This window comes from Macrotis lagotis, chromosome X (genome assembly GCF_037893015.1).
Source record: "Macrotis lagotis isolate mMagLag1 chromosome X, bilby.v1.9.chrom.fasta, whole genome shotgun sequence".
Taxonomy (NCBI): domain Eukaryota; kingdom Metazoa; phylum Chordata; class Mammalia; order Peramelemorphia; family Peramelidae; genus Macrotis; species Macrotis lagotis.
In genome coordinates, this window is record NC_133666.1 from 539,907,743 (window position 1) to 539,922,098 (window position 14,356).

At 33.9% G+C, this 14,356-nt stretch overlaps 1 long non-coding RNA gene across 2 annotated transcripts in view; it reads right to left on the bottom strand.

The window, feature by feature from the left end:
* The window catches only part of LOC141502063 (uncharacterized), a 148,491-nt gene that overhangs the window by 113,887 nt on the left and 20,248 nt on the right, over positions 1 to 14,356 (bottom strand). Inside the window, exons 5-6 of one of the 2 annotated variants that reach the window (XR_012472371.1) lie at positions 13,964 to 14,243; positions 10,512 to 10,683 (exon numbers count right to left, since the gene is read on the bottom strand). This is a non-coding gene — a long non-coding RNA (uncharacterized LOC141502063). The remainder of the gene's footprint in view (positions 1 to 10,511; positions 10,684 to 13,963; positions 14,244 to 14,356) is intronic. The other variant, XR_012472372.1, reaches the window with a different exon arrangement.

Consider the following 14,356-nt stretch of genomic DNA (forward strand, 5'->3'; position numbering starts at 1 on the left):
CAGGATAAATCTATATTACACTGGAATCTATGAAAGGAACTGAGGAAGATTATTTTGGGGAGCTAAATGTGAGGGAGGAATGATTATTATCTTCATATATTTAAATACTTAAACAATTGAAAGATGAAACAGTGTTGTTTTACTTGATCCCAGAGTACCCTTTAAGACTAATGTTTGAAAATCACAGAAAAGTAAATTTTGGGGGCAACTAGGTGACTCAGTGGATAGATTACTGGCTCAGAAGTCAGGAGGACCTGAGTTCAAATCTAGCCTCAGACAACTTAATAATTGCCTAGCTCTGTGTGAACTTGGACAAGTCACTTAATCCCCTTGCCTAAAATAAATAAAATTTTTAAAAAAGTAAATTTTGTCCAGGTAATAGGAAGAACTTCTAAATACTTAGAACCATTTGCCCCTGGTGGACTTACTGAAGAAGTTCAGATTTAAAAAAAAAATTATTGATATTTTATTTTTGCAAATGCATGTTAAGAAAGTTTTCCAACATTCATCCATATGCTTATGTATATTTTTAAGTTACAAAATTTCCTTCTACCTTCCCTTCCCACCCCCCTCCACTCAGTGGCAAATAGTCAGGGTAACTACATATATATATATTTATATATACATATATATATAAATATATATATATATGTTATTATATATTATATATATTTGTAATATATAATTTTATGTATATATATTTGTGATATACATGTTTACAGAGTAGTAATTTTTGATATGAGGAATTAGGATTAAGGAAAAGAGATACATAAGAGATTTTTTTATAAAGTGTTCTTCAGATTCTGAAAGGTTTTTTAAATTTTTTTTTGGTTTTATTTTCTTTTGTTTTTCTTTCTTTATCGGGATAGTATTTCCATAGCTGGTCTAATACAGCTTCCTAGTTCTCTAAACTGCTGAGAGGAGCTGCTTCCGTAAAGGTTTATCATCTGACAATGTTGTTGTTAATGTGTACATTGTTCTGTTAGCTCTGCTTCCTTCACTCAGCATCAGATCCTGTAACTCATTCTATGCTTCTCTAGAACTGGAACATTTATGGTTTCTTTTAGAACAATAATATTCCATAGTATCCATATATCATAACTTGTTTAGCCATTCCCCAATTGATGGGCATGAGGAAGTTTTCTTTTTTTGTTTTGTTTTTTGCAGGACAATGGGGTTAAGTGACTTACCCAAGGCCACACAGCTAGGTAATTATTAAGTATCTGAGGCTGGATTTGAACTCAGGTACTCCTGACTCCAGGGCCGGTGCTCTATCCACCTAGCTGCCGCCTTTGAAGAAGTTTTTAACAAGATTTTGGACAATAACTTTTGTGAGAATGTTATAAAGGAATCATATCTGGACTAGACAGAATTTTATGTCTATTCTAACTCTAATATTAAATGAGATGATTTTGAAACACTTTGAAAACTTAAAATATCGATATAAATATGTTATTATTGTTGTTATAATTATTATTTAGTATAGTTTTATTTAATTTTGGGCCAGAAAGAATAAATGTGTTAAATTTGTGAAATTTTAAAGTCATTACTACCCTCTGCGAAAGAGAATCTGGAGATCATTTCATGATATATTTCCTTTTCTAAATTCAGAGTCCCATATTTGAAAAGACACTGTGTTGAGATACTAGTACTAGTAATTATTATTTGTGTGATCTTTGACAAGTGACTTCACTTCCTGGAGAGTTCATTTCTTCCTTGAAATATGTGTGGTTTAAAGCACCATGTGAACCTTAAAATATCATGGAAATGTCATTTTGTAAAGAGTTGACTGAAACCCAGAAAAGTGAAATAACATCCAAGTTCAAGCTCCAAATCAATGCATGGCAGAGACTAGGCCTCAGGTCTCTCAACTCCTACCCTAGTGAGCTTTGGAAAAAAGTTATGTATATATGTGTATATTATGTATGTGTGTGTGTGTGTTTTTAATGCATGTATAGTACGGTTTTATTTTTAAATTTATTTTATTTCAGTGTTGAGAACACTTTCCTATTTAAAAGAAAAAAAACAGCGCGGCTAGGTGGCGCAGTGGATAAAGCACCAGCCCTGGAGTCAGGAGTACCTGGGTTCAAATGGGGTCTCATACACTTAATAATTACCTAGCTGTGTGGCCTTGGGCAAGCCACTTAACTCCATTTGCCTTGCAAAAACCTAAAAAAAAAAAAGAAAAAGTAAAAGAAGGATGCAAATACACATATTCAAGTAAAACAACTTACTACATTGGTCAGACTAATAAAAAAGTTGTTCTGCAAATTTTGTCTATTATATCTCTAAAATGAAGAAAGCATTAAAAATGATTTTTCTTTGTCTTTGGAACAATAGTTCATTGTACTGAGTTATCTCAAGATTTCTAACATTTTACCTACTTCTCTCCTCCATTATTTCATTTATTTAATGCATCCTTCCTTTTCTTTTTTAAGTAATTATAACTTACTATATGACCAGTTTCATTAAATGTGCTATTTCATGAGCTAGAGAATCTTAGTCTAGGTAACTGAAAATAAATAATGAAAGACTAAAATCTTTATTTTATTACTCATCATGATTTGACTTATATAAGGAAACAAACAATATTACTTTTATATAACCCTCAAAAGTTTTAAAAGTAGTTTCTTTATATTATCTTCTTTGATCTTCATAACAACTTTGAGATGGAGGCCCTATTATTATTCCCATTTTAAGGAAGAAGAAATCAAAGCTGAGGCTAATAAAGTGATCTGTCCAGCATCATAAAGTTAATAAATATTTGAGGTATAAATCTAATTTATAGCTTTCTAAAATACTAGCCTTTCTACCCCTATACCAAGTTTCCTCTAATAGCATTATACACAAAAGTTAATGACTTGATGTTTTTCGCAGTGAAAATTCTGGAGCTAAGATGTTCTTAAGGAGGGTAGTTGGGGGGGGAAGAAAATTTTTAAGGGGCTCATTTAGCTACAGTTCATTCTTCTAAATATATGTGAGAGATGTTGCTCTTCTCCTATCATCTTTCATCATATTGATTTTTGAAGTGAGTTGAACAATTTTACAAATCTGACATATTGAATGTTGGTCCTAGTTTCCTTGAAATACTTTCTACTTTTTTGGCTTATGGACATTGACACTTGAAATATTTCCTTAATAATGAAAATGGCTATTTCCTAAAAATAAATGAGTCTAAGTTGTCATTTTACAATTAATCCACATAGACATCCTGAGAAATACCATTCTGTTATTTATGATAAAAAGCTAAATTTGATAGTTTTAGAATCATCATAGGATTCTAATGTTATTCTATCCATGCAAAATAATTAAATTCAGAATAAGTGAGATGATTTACTCAAGGTAACATAGCAAATGAGTGGCAAAAATAGAAACAAGAACTCATTTTTCATATCTCCTAACCTAATATTTTACATATTGTACTTTTCAAAGAACTACCTTTTCTCCTGAAAGAGAAATACTAGTTAACAGTATTGCTTTTCAGAAGGCATAGATCTATGTTGTTGGAGAGAATACCAACATCATATACATTACAGGTTCATTGGAATATTGAATAAGGGTCTAGGCAGAAGGAAAGAAACTTTTAAAAATATAACTTCCTTTCTATAAGTAGAAAGATGGTTAATTTTTTTCTTTTATATGGACACCAAAACTGGCTTTAATTCTCATTCTCAGACTTTAATTACACATACTAATAATACATTGATTGCATTAAAAATATTTGTATATCCAAGACCTAGCACCAAGTCTTATGCCATAATCAAAACAATAGTAATAATAATTATTATATAGTATTTCAAAGTTTGGGAAGTCTTGCATGTACATTATCCTTCCAGAGAAAATGCTTTACACAAATTTGTTGACATGAAGTAAATTATGCATGTGCAAAGGGTTTCTTTAGAGGATAAAAACATACAAAGTTGTACTTTTGAGCTTTTTGTTTTCCCTTTATTTCTTTTCTTAAAGAAAATCAGATACTAAACTACAATCTGCTAAGAGATGCAGGTAGTATGTAGTCCCGACGCCCTGGTATAATAAAGTGAGGGATGTGTAGTAAAACGATAACACTTGAGATGCATATAATTATCAACCTTCTGGACATAGAAGGATCAATATCCCAGTGGATGAATAGAAAGGATGCGATTAAAAAAAGTATTGGCCTGAAGCAGCTGAAAACCTAAAAAGGAAGCAGTCGAAATGATTCTTCCTGATGTACTTCAACATGTAAGGATTTTTTCAAAGATGCTTTCTCAGCACTAACTGCTGCTCACAGTGTTATTACTAGAAAAAGAAACAAAGACCCTGATGGAGAATTCATCCAAACATTTTCAGCAAGATATAGAAACTGCCTCCCTTTACAATTTTGCTTTCATATTTTATAGATAAAATTGTGATTGCTTTAGAGGATTAAATGCATTTTATATTCTTTATGTGTTTTAGAAGAGAGCTCAAAGTTGAATTTTTTCTATTACCTTTGAGAGTATTTGTTTTTTATCACCAAAGTGGTATGATTTATGGAACAAATGATACATTGTGAAGGATCTGTGTGTCATGATGCAAAGCAGGTGAAATAATACTATTCATTGGAAATTCAGATTCTTAATTTAATAGGAAATTTTGAAGGGAAATAACCCAAGATGGCATCCTTATTTTAGATTAATTCTACAAACATATAAAATGTATTATTTAGCATTAATGGAAAGGTGTTTTCTACTCTTATTGCTTTAAGTATTAATGAATTTGTTTACATTAAGATGCTGAGGAATTCTATGAGGCAAATAACTGCCAGATATTTTGCTTCATATTTTGGAAACACACAAATAAATGAAATGTTTAACAGTATAAAATGAATGCACAAATAAAAAAATAAAACAAAAACACCATAATTCCCTCCCCCAAACCCTCCGGAACATATTGCTAGTTCATTTTTTGACCACATTTTCATCCCAACTTTTATAACAATTTTATTTTTCCCTTTTTCTCTTTCAACTTCATTAAATCAAAAATGAAAGTAATTATTGGCCAATCTTCCTAAGGATGAATGTTTTGGATTTAATCATTTAACAAAGGAATTAATTCTCTTTAACATCATTTAGGTGGGCATTGAAATTGGTGGGAAAGATTGGAAGAAAAGAATGCCTGAAGGAGTTAAGAAAAGGAATTTATGGTTTTAAATAGCTTCCTGGTGCACTAGAAGGCTAAGTGCTTTGTCAATAGGTATAAAGTTGGTCTAATTCTTCCTTACTTCAAGTCCCCATTGTTTATGAAAAGTAAAACTAAAACCAAACAAGAAAACGTAATATAATTTCATGGTGTTTTCATGAGGACAATTCATTGTAAATTCTAGAGAACTATATAAATATTAGTTAATATTTTCTTTCTCTCTGTGTCTTTGTTACTCGGTCTATGATTTCATTGGTATAAGGAACTTCCAATGAGGAAACTCATAGTGCCTTTAAAAGCTTCCTGAGGAACACTGAGAAGCCAAATGACTTGCCCAACATCACATGGCTCGTGTTGAGGTAGGACATGTCTTCCTATCTCTAAGGCTACTCTCTGTTTACTAAGCTATACTATCATAAAAAGACATCATATTTATATTTTTAATATATTTTTGTATTTTAGTATATTTTGATGAATACTTTTTGATTTGGGGTTTTTGTTCTTCGTCCAGGTGAGTCACATTCAGCTTTCTTTTCTTTGCACATTTCTTCTTTTGAAAAGAAAGGACTAATATTTTGTATATAAAAGAATGCTATTCAGGTCAAGATGGTAGTGTGGAAGCAAGAATTCCCAGAAGTTCTCTTACATAATCCCCTAGATAGCTTAAAATTATGACTAATAAAATTCTAGGGTGACAGAATCCATAGAAAGACCAAGTGAGATGATTTTCCAGCCCGAAATAACTTGGAAGATTCTAGGGCTCCATTCCACCAGGGTCAGAAGGGGCAGCAGTGCAGTTAGGAGCACACTGGAGCAAGCAAGCTCCAACCTTTCAGGAACATCTTACAGGGCCTCTGGGTTCCTGGGGGTGCCAGAGTTTATGCCAGTGGGAGCTGTTTCCAGATCAATCAACTGAGGGATCACCAAGGACAACTGGGTAGGTCAGTGGGAAAACTGCCAGAGTGAACTCAGAGCCCAGTGCAGCTTAGAGCTCAGCACAGCCCTGACCTGAGGAAATGGAAGCAGGCCTGGGGCACTACCCAACAGGTAGCTGCCCAGTAGCTGCTTCCAAAGCACTCAGCCCACAAACACTAAGGGGATTGGGGGGGAGACAGTCAAGGTCTCTCAGCTATACTTGGCACAGGACTCTGCTGTTTTGCCCATATTCTTACTCTGGTCACAGTGTGGGCCCCCATACTACCATAGTGGAGCAGATATTCTCCTCACAGCTCCAGGGCAGAGGAGAGTGTTTGTGGTCATACACAGATCAGAGAATAGGCCAGGAGAGCAGTCAGAGTCTCTCATTAGACATAGAAGGAATTGAGGTCCTTGGTGGAGGGAAGGGTTGTCACAAAAATATTCAAAAGTTGGGAAGCATGTTAAATTCAGGCCTTAGACTAGGGAAATGGGTAAATAGATGATAGAAAATTACTTTGGTCCCATGGAGGTTCAAAACACACACTCAGAAGATGACAAAGTGAAAACTTCTATATTCAAAGCATACAAGAAAAATAGGAATTGGTCTCAGGATTTGGAAGAGCTCTGAAAAGATTTTGAAAATCAAGAAAGAGCTGTAGAGGAATAATTGGGAAGAGAAATGAGAGAGATGCATGGAAATCTTGAAAACCAAGTCAGCAGTTTGGTGAAGGAGAAACAAAAAAGTGCCTAAGAAAACAATATGTTAAAAACTAGTCTAGGTCAAATGGAAAAAGCAGTCCAAAAGGTGAAGGAGGAGAATACCTTAAAAATCAGAATTGACCAGATGGAAAAGTAGATAAGAAAACTCTCTGAAGAAAACAATTCCCTCGAATGCAGAAGGAAGCTAACTGATGACTTTGTGAGAAATCAAGAAACAATAAAAAACCCCAAAAGATTGAGAAAAAAACTAGAAGAAAATATGAAATATCTCATTGGAAAAACAAATGACCTGGAAAACAGATTCAGAAAAGATAATTTTAAAATGATTGAGTTTCCTGATCATGTACAGGGAAAGAGTCTTGACTTCATTTTTAAAGGAAAATTGCCATGATATCCTAGAAGCAGGGAGAAAAACAGAAATTATGGGAATTCAGCAACTATCTTCTGAAAGACATTCTCCCCCCCCCCCCAAAAAAAAACTCCCAGGAGCATTAAAACCTAATTCCAGAACTCCCACTTCAAGGAGAAAATATTGCAAGCATACAGAAAGAAACAATATATCAGAATTAGACAGAACTTAGCAACATCTATATTAAGGACTCAAAAGGCTTGGATGTGATGTTCAAGAAGGCAAAAGATCTTGTGTTACAATTGTTCATCAATACCCAGTAAAATTGAATATCCTCTTTCTGGGGAAAAGATGGATATTCAATGAAATAGAGGATTTTCAAACTTTCCTGTTGAAACTGCCAGAGTTGAACATAAAGTTTGATCTCCAAGTACAGAACTCAGATGAAACATAGAGATGTTGAACTGCATGTATTCCTGCATGGAAAGATGATCCTGAGAACACATATGAACCTTCTCATTTATTATAACTATCAGAAGGAGCATATATTGATAAAGTATAGGATAGAGTTCAACATGAAGGTTTAATATATTAAAGATGACATCTTTGAGTGAAAAGGGAATGTACTGGGAGAAAGGGAAAGGAGAGTTAGAATAGGCTATTTCCCATAAAAGAGTCAAGAAAAATCTTTTGCAGTGGAGTGGAAGCAGGGGAAGGTGAGAGGGAATGAGTGAGTCTTCATTCTCATCATAAATGACTTATAAAGGAAGCAACATATTCTCTCAATGCTATCTGAAGACAGACTAAAGAATATTTTTTTTTCCTTTTCTCTCACTTTATTTTTCATGGGGTTTCCTTGTCTTTGTGGGGAAGGAGGGATTATGTTTACTTTTACTGGGTAGTTGATTATCAATTGTAATACAATTGATTATCAATTGTAATACAAACTCTTTTGCCTTCTTAAATATCATATTCCAGTTTACAATTAATTAAATAATAAAAGTATGCTATTCAACAGCACTCTGTGTTTTAGGAACCCAGATTGCACCCATTCCCACACCCACATGTTGCTAGTTGGTTCAGTGGATAATACATGCAATCTGGAGTCAAGAAAACCTGAGTTGAAATCCAGCTATAAACACTAGTTTTAAGACCCTGGATAAGTCATTTAGCTTCTTCTTTTGTGCCTCAGTTTCCTTACCTGCAAAATGGGAATACTAAAAGAAACTATCTCCTAGGATTGTTATGAACATCAAAAGAGATAATAAATGTAGAGTTCTTTTACTAGTCCCTGACACATAGTATGCATTATTGAAATGTTAGCAACTATTGACCCCTAAATACTCTTGCTCTATCTCTCCCTCCTTCCCTTTTCTCTGTCTCTTCCCTTCTCTCTCCCTCTCTCCCATAGCCCTTCCTTTCCCCTTTTCTATCTTCCTCCTCTCCTCCCTACTCTTCTCTCTCACCTTTTTCTCCTCCCTCCCTTTCCCCTTCCCCTTTCCCTCTCTCTCTCTCTCTCTCTCTCTCTCTCTCTCTCTCTCTCTCTCTCCCTCTCCCTCTCCCTCTCCCTCTCTCTCTCCCCACCTCCTTCCTTCCCTTCCCCACTCTTCTCTTAAAAATCTTGGCAGATTGTTTCCCCAGGAGAAACAACTACATGAAATAACATCTTCTACTCCTAAGGGTTTCAAAATGATCAGAAAATTTTTCATATATTAAATTGAGATTTCTTTGCTTCATGAAAAATAGTTATTACATTTTATTTTTTAAATTATATAAATATTTATATGTTTTCCAATTATATACAACAGTAGTTTCTATCACTCTTTTGGCATGGTTTTGAATTTTATACATTTTCCGCCACCCTCCCTTCCCTCCCCCTTTCCCCCCACAGAAGGCAGTCTGATAATCTTTACATTGTTTACATGCTGTACATTGATCAAAACTGAATATGTTGAGAGAAAAATCATATCCTTGAGGAAAACATAAAATAATAGAGATAGCAAAATTTTTGGTATGTAAGGCAACTTTTTTTTAAAAAAATTGAAGGTTAGACCTTGGTCTTTGTTTAAACTCCATAGTTCTTTCTCTGGATACAGATGGTATTCTCCATCACAGATACCCTAAAATTGTTCCTGATTATTGCAATGATGGAATGAGCAAGTCCTTTAAGATTGATCATCCCCCCATATTGGTTTTAGGGTATACAATGTTCTTCTGTTTCTACTCATCTTTCTCAGCATCAATTCATACAAGTCTTTCCAGGCTTCTCTGAAATCCCATCCCTCCTGGTTTCTAATTCCATAACATATATATATATATATATAAAATGTGCATATATGTGTGTATATGTGTGTATGTATATTGGTGGACATTCACTTAATTTCCAGTTCTTTGCTACCATAATCAGAGCTGCTATGATTATTTTTGTACTAGTGATGTTTTTACCCTTTTTCGTGATCTCTTCAAGGTATAGACCCAGTAGAGGGATTGCTGGATCAAAGGGTATGCACATTTTTATTAATCTTTGGGCATAATTCCAAATTGATCTCTAGAAAGGTTGGATCAGTTCACAGCCCCACCAACAATGAAATATAGTAATAGTAGTAGTAATAATAATAATAATAATAATAATAATAATAATAATAATAAAATACAGTTTTCCTAAATAGAGAACCCTAAAATAATCTTGCATATAACAAATGCTTCCTATTCCACTTTTTTATCAAAAGAAATGTAAAAACAAAATAAATTCCAGGTTTATTTGTGCCTGTAATGATGAAAATCAATATATTTCACTATAGGATTTTGTGGAGATTAGAGGAATTTTAGGGTGTCTGTAGTCTTTTCAAAATTTAAATCAAAAGTTCCTACCCCCAGTACTCTGTTTTGGGTTCAGAAACATTTTCATATCCACTGATTTCTGAGCAGAGCTTTCCTTTGACCTTTGGAGTTAATGGGAAATTTTCCACCTCAGGTGTTGTATTTTAATTTCACTTCTCCTTGTACTCTATGGATTATCATCATCATTGATCTCCATAATGAGGTTGAGTCACTGTGACTTGTCACTAAAACATAATCTTAATTAGCTTGAAGTTATAAGCACACCCATGGACCAGTATACATTCATTCCTGTTTCTACTACCTTTTTTAAAGGACAAAATAGATCTTTTTCTAATCTATAGTTTCTTTTATGGTCCATTGTATTTTATTTTATTTATTTAAAAGCATTGTTCTGAAAAAAATCTAGGCATCATCAGGCTTCCAAATTAGTGCATGATTCCCCTAAATGGTCAAGAACCCCTTAACCAAATTATCTTGGAGGTCTTTATCTGCAAAAAAAAACAGTGTTAACAGCACTTACTTAAAATCAGAGGACCTGGGTTCAAATTCCACTATGATACTTAATGATGGGTATGGCTTTTGAGTCAATCACTTATTGTTTTATCAGTTTCCTTTTGTATAAAATGAAGAGGTTGAATCAATTGTCTCTAAAGTCCATCCAAGGTCTGGATATATGATCACATGAAAATTTTCTGGAGAAAAAATGAAGGACAGATATTATATCCACAAGAGAATGAAATGAATTTATAGGCCATCTGGTCCAACTTCTCAGAGGAAACTGAGGTTCATCAGGTGATAGTGTTTTTTGTTTGGGGTTTTTTTTGGCAAGGTTATGGGGTTAAGTGACTTGCCCAAGGTCACACAGCTAGGTAATTATTAAGTGTCTGAGGCCATATTTGAAATCAGGTCCTCCTAACTCCAGGGCTGGTACTCTATCCACTGGGCTACCTAGCTGTCTATGATATACACTGTTGATGAGAGTGACAGGACCAGGATTCAAAACCAGATTTTTTTTTTACTCCAAATCCAGTACTCTTGTATTATATCATGTTTTATGCCAGGCATACATATGAACATCTTATTTTTTGAATGTAGGAAGATTATCATTTAGATATAAGAAATTTCCTCTTTCCAAGATCATTGCCCCAAATGGTGCTATCTTTTTCTTTGTGTTCAATTGAAATTGTCATGTAATCTACTTCCTTAATTATTTGGAATATTGTGCCCAATTCTGAGCATCACATATTAAAAGAGACATTCACAAACTAGAACTTATCTAGAAAGTTGAAGACACTTAGAGGAATGTGGAGGAGGAACTTAGATTGTTCTACTTGGTCCTAGATCGTAAAACTAGGACGGGTAGTTATCATAGGCAGGAAGATTTTGGTTCAAAGTTAGGAAAGCTTTAATTATGATAGCTCAAAATGGAATGTGTTGCTTTTTGAGGAGTACAAGGAGTGAGTTTTCTCTCAATGGAGGTCTTGAAACAGGGATCGAGATAGTCAATTGTTAGGTATATTATAAAAGACGTCCTTCTCAAAGAATGATTGGATTAGATGAAATTTGTATTCTCTTTGAAGGATGAGATATGTTCCTGAAGGATAAATTTGGGAACTGCCAGTAGCACAAGAGTCCTCTTGCATTCTGTAGCAGTTGAATAAGTGCTTTGTTTTATCTAAAGGATTTTTGTAACTTTCTAGTTTCTTGATGAACTAACTGCACCTTCATGATTCTTTTTTCACTATCCTTATTACAACCTCTTCCTGTTCAATCAAAATCCATTTGTGAGACAGGGATTAGATTCTGTTTCCTGAGGCCTTTGAGATGACAGTTATCTGAAAGGTGGATAGACATTCTAGTTACTTTGGAGAAGAGGTGCTAAATAATGTTGGGAGGATTGGCAGTTCATGTTCTTTTTAACCCTTAGTTCATAGCCAGGAGGAAACATGAAATAGATAGCATTCAAAGGAATAAATGAAAGTAAGAACACTAGGCTAAAAATAACCTCTCACTATAACTTCTGTATCCCTCACCTCCTCCAACAATCCTTTTCTGTCTTTGTCTTTTGTCCTTTTCTATCTTTCTTTTCTATTTATTCAAAGATTTTTAAAAAAAAATATTTAGTAATTTGTATTTTTATTTCTAGCTAGTGATTTTTAAAAATTAGAACTTCAAATTTTCTCCTTTCCTCTTTCCTCATTTCTCATTGAGAAGGCAGGCAATTTGATGAGGTTATACTTGTACAGTCATAAAAAATATTTCCATATTAGTCATGTTGTGGAAGAAAGACAGAATTAAAAAACCTCAAGAAAAAATAAAGTTAAAAAATATGCTTCAGGGGCAGCTAGGTGGCACAGTAGATAGAGCACCAGCCCTGGAGTCAGGAGTACCTGAGTTCAAATCCGGCCTCAAATATCTAATAATTACCTAGCCGTGTGGCCTTGAGCAAGCCATTTAACCCCATTGCCTTGCAAAAAACTAAAAAAAAAGTATGTTTCAATATGCATTTGTGTGTGTGTGTGTGTGTGTGTGTGTGTGTGTATACATATAATATATATGTATTCCTTCTAATTACCGTAATAATGAGAAAGTTCTTATGGAATACCAATATTATCTTTCCATGAAGGAATGTAAATAATTTAAAGTTATTAAGTCCTTTATTTTTTTCTTTTTCAGTTTATCTGTCTATGTTTCTCTTGAGTTTTGTATTTGAAAGTTAAATTTTAGTATTTAACTCTGCTCTTTTCATCAAGTATTCTTTTTTTTTTTTAAAGATTTTTCAAGGCAATGGGGTTAAGTGGTCTGCCCAAGCCCACATGGCTAGGTATCTGAGGTCGGATTTGAACTCAGGTACTCCTGACTCCAGGGCCGGTGCTCTATTCACTGTGCCACCTAGCTACCCTTCATCAAGTATTTTTGAAAATGATTTATTTCATTGAATATTCATTTTCTTCTTGAAGGATTATACTCAGATTTTGTGGGTAGATAATTCTTGACCACTGAAATATCCTATTCTAAGCCCTCTGATTCTTAGATGTAGAAGTTGCTAAATTTTGTGTTGACCATACTGTGGCTCCATGATACTTGAAATGCTTCCTTCTGACTGCTTGCAATATTTACTCAATTACCTGATAATTCATGGAATTTGGTTACAATACTCTTAGGAATTTTTATTTTGGAATTCCTATCAGGAAGTAATCAGTGAATTCTTTCAAATTCTATTTTGTCCTCTATTTCTAGAATGTCAAGACAGTTTTCTTTGATAATTTCTTGAAAGATGATTTCTAGATTCTTTTTGTTTTTTTTTTTGATCATGGTTTTCAGCTACTCCAATGGTTTTTAAATTATGTCTCTTTAAAAAAATAATAAATTATGTCTCTTTTATCTATTTTCCAGGTCAGTTGTTTTTCAAATGAGATATTTCACAGAATTCTTTTTAAAAAATTTCTTTTGGTTTTGTTTTATTGTTTCTTGGTTTCTCAAAAAATTGATAACTTTTATTTATACAATTCTAATTTTTAAGGAATCACTTTCTTTAGTGAGTTTTTGCATCTCCTTTTCTATTTGATCAATTCTGCTTCTTAGGAAGTTTTTGGCTTCATTGAATTTTTGTGCATCTTTTCCCATTTGGTCTGCTTTTTAAGGTAGTCTTCTCCTCATTGACTTTTTTTTTAGGCTTTTTTCAAGGCAAATGGGGTTATGTGGCTTTCCCAAGGCTACACAGCTATGTAATTATTAAGTGTCTGAGACTGGATTTGAAACCAGGTACTCCTGACTCCAGGGCCGGTGCTTTATCCACTGTGCCACCTAGCCACCCCCTCATTGACTTTTTGTAACTCTTTTAACATTTTGACCAAGTCTGTTTTTTAAGGTGCTATTTTCTTCACTGATTTTTGTATATCCCCTTTACTAAACTGTTGACTCTTTTTTGATTTTTTTTCATCACTCTCATTTTTCTTCCCAATTACCTACCTCTCTTATATAATCCTTCTTGAACCCTTCTGTGACCTGAAGACAATTCATATTTTCCAGGGAGACCTTGGTTGCAGGAGCTTTGATCTTGTAATCTTCTTCTGAGTGTGTTTTGATCTTTCTTGTCACTATAGTAACTTTCTGTGGTCAGAATATTTTTTTTTTCTGTTTCTAATTTCCACAACCATTTCTTGACTAATACTTCTTCCAAGGTGCAGATGTCACTGTCCCAAATTATTGGAATTTCTTTGCAACTGTTTTCAGAGATACTTCCAGGAACCTGTAAGTTTTCATAAGGAGAGAACTGTTTTTACAACTCTCCTAGCCTGTTCTCTGGTCTGTGAGTGATCAGAATCACTTTTTTCTGTCCTGGTATTGTGATAAATATCCCTG